Below are 3,505 nucleotides of genomic sequence, written 5' to 3'. Positions count from 1 at the left end.
AAGGTTTTCGTCTCGTGATCCAGAATCACCACCGGTCTCTCAATGTAATTCAGGCTGTCGTCAACCTGAATGTCCTCCAAGGGCACAATTGGTGAATCATCCATTAAGAATTTCTGCAACTGGGAAACATGGAAAGTGTTGTGGATCTAACTGAGCTCTGCTCGTAGATCTAACCGATACGCCACCTTGCCCACCCGGGCTATAACCCTAAAAGGGCCAATGTACCTGGGGCCCAGCTTGCCCCGCTTCCGGAACCGGATGACACCTTTCCAAGGTGACACCTTCAGTAGGACCATATCGCCCACTTGAAACTCTAAGTCTAAATGCCTCTTGTCGGCATAACTCTTCTGTCGGCTCAGAGCAGTCTGAAGCCTGCTCCGGACCTGTTGGATCTGCTCTGTAATCTTGAGTACTACGTCATTACTCCCCATAACTCTCTGAACAAACTCGCCCCAACAGATTGGGGTTCTACACTTCCTCCCGTAGAGCATCTCAAAGGGAGTCGGTCTATGTTGGCATGGTAACTGTTGTTATATGAAAATTCCGCTAACGGAAGATACATATCCCAACTGCCACTGAAATCCAAAACACATGCATGCAGCATGTCCTTGGGAGTCTGTATCGTCCTCTCGCTCTGTCCGTCTATCTGAGGGTGGAAAGCGGTGTTGGAATGGAGAGGAGTACCCATCTCCTCATGAAACCGCTTCCAAAATCTGGAAGTGAAACGAACATCTTGGTCTGACACCACCGTAACATGTACTCCATGTCGCGCCACTACCTCACACACATATATCTTGGCCAGCTTCTCGGCTGAGATACTCTCTTGGATAGGGATAAAATGAGCACTCTTGGTCAATCGATCCACGATGAACCATATCGAATCTAATCCACGTGCAGTCCTGGGAAGCTTGGTAATGAAATCCATAGTGATATCCTCCCATTTCCACACGGGAATGTCTAGCGGTTGCATCTTACCGTGTGGTCTCTGGTGCTCAGCCTTGACCTTCCAGCAGGTCAAACACCGCTCCACATACCAAGCAACGTCCCACTTCATGTAGGGCTACCAGTAGTTAGGGCGAAGATCTCGGTACATCTTCGTCGCCCCAGGATGGATGGAGAACCTCAACTTATGGGCCTCATCCATTAGAACCTGCCACACTCCGCCCTAGTACGGAACCCAGACCCTCCCATGTAGGGTCAACAACCCTCGGCTGTCATAATCAAATGAGGCCACCCAGCCCATGATTCACTCACACTTCTGGCACTCTTCCTTCAGACCCTCAACCTGCGTCTCTCTAATCTGCTCCAACAATGGAGTAATCACTGTCATCCTCAGACATATATCCATATATCCCTAATCGGAGTCGCTATCGCCTTGCGGCTCAGGGCATCGGCCACCACATTGGCATTTCTCAGGTGGTAAAGGATCTCACAGTCATAATCCTTCACCACTTCTAACCACCGACGTTACCTCATGTTCAGATTCAGCTGATCCATGAGGTACCTTAAACTCTTGTGGTCCGTGTAGATGGTACAACGGACTCCATAGAGGTAGCGTCGCTAAATCTTGAGGGCAAAAACCACAACCCCCAACTCCAAATCATGTGTTGGATAATTAGCCTCGTGAGGCTTCAGCTACCTTGACGAGTAAGCTATCACATGACCCCGCTGAATCAAAACTGCACCCATGCCCATAATCGATGCGTCACAATAAATTACAGAGTCGTCAACTCCCTCGGGTAGAGTCAAAATCGGTGCCTCGCATAGCCGTTGTCTAAGAGTCTCGAAGGTTGCCTGCTGCTCACGCCCCCATCAAAAGGTCACCGACTTCTTGTTCAGTCGGGTCAACGGAACTGCAATCTTGGAGAAGTACTGAATAAATCTATGGTAATAACCTACTACACCCAGGAAACTCCGAATCTCAGTTGGAGACTTCCCTCTATCTTGGCCGGATCGAGTAGAATACCCTTCTGGTTGACAAGGTGCCCTAAAAACTGCACCTCGTGCAACCAGAACTCACACTTGGAGAACTTTGTGAAAAGTCTCTCCCTCCTCAGTGTCTCTAGCACCTCCCTCAGGTGCTCCTCATGCTGCTCTTGATTCTTGGAGTAGACCAAGATGTCATCTATGAAGACTATTTCAGACTGATCCAACATCGATCTGCACATACGGTTCATAAGGTCCATGAATGCAACTGGAGCATTTGTGAGCTCAAACGGCTTCACCACAAACTCATAATGGCCATAACGAGTCCTGAAAGTTGTCTTCTACACATCCTCATCCCTGACTCGAATCTGGTGATAACCTGACCATAGATCAATCTTGGAGAACCAAGATGCGCCCTATAGCTTGTCAAACAAATCATCAATCCTCGGGAGGGGATAATGGTTCTTCACCATTTCCTTATTCAGTTCCCGGTAGTCTATACACACGCGATGTGATCGGTCCTTTTTCTTTACAAACAGGATCGGGGCTCCCCGTGGCAAACTGCTCGGCCTAATAAATCCCTTGTATAGCAACTCTTGCAGTTGCGTAGACAACTCCTGCATCTCGAGAGGAGTTAACCAATATGGTTCCTTGGCTATTGGAGCCGCACCAGGGACTAGGTCAATCCTGAACTCAACTTTTCTCTCCGGAGGTATCCTAGGTAAATCCTCCGGGAATACATCTGGGGTACTCTCACACTACTGGTACATCATCCACTATCGCCTTACCCTTATCCAGGGTATCCATGACATAAGCGACATAACTTGTGCAACCCTGCTGAAGGTAACGCCTCGCCCTCGTTGCTGAACATAACACTGGTCCGCGTTGTGGCCTTTCGCCCTGGATCACTAACCCTCCCCCACTAGGAGTCTGAACCCTCACTAGCTGCTGCTCGCAGTTGATCACTGCCCGCTACAACCTTATTCCCTCGCAGGGGAATAGGAACCAAGTCTACTAAAAACTGCTCATCGAAAAACTGTAGTGTACATCCTCGATGAACCCTCGCAACCCTGACGGTCCTGTCATCCGTTATCTCAACATCTAGTGGGCATTCCAGGTCCCCCAGAGCTCTACTAAATCACTTTCTATGTGCAAGCGACACAAACGATCGGGTAGCCCCCGAATCAAACAATACGAGAGCAGAGATACTGTTCACAAGGAACGATCCTATAACAAAACACATAAACATAAGCAATAACCAATAAATATAAAGAGATAAGGATAAGATACATACCGGTCACCACGTCAGGAGCTGCTCGTGCCTCTTCTACAGTAAGTTGAAAAGCCCTGCTCCGTGCCGTGGGCGCCTTAGCCCAGCCCTGACGGCCATCCGCAATCCTCAATGTAGCAGGAGAAGGTGCTGCCACCTTCCCCGTTGCTGTTAAGCTCAGGCACTGGGACCGCTTATGTCCCCTCTGATTGCACTGAAAGCAAATCGGATTTGATGTTGTCGTGGTGGTGGTAGTGGTAGCCGTGCAATATCTGCTCAAATGACCAGTTCGACCGCACTTGTAGCAGC

The sequence above is a fragment of the Lactuca sativa genome, chromosome 2 (genome assembly GCF_002870075.4).
Source record: "Lactuca sativa cultivar Salinas chromosome 2, Lsat_Salinas_v11, whole genome shotgun sequence".
NCBI classification, from domain to species: domain Eukaryota; kingdom Viridiplantae; phylum Streptophyta; class Magnoliopsida; order Asterales; family Asteraceae; genus Lactuca; species Lactuca sativa.
This window is presented reverse-complemented; position numbering follows the sequence as displayed.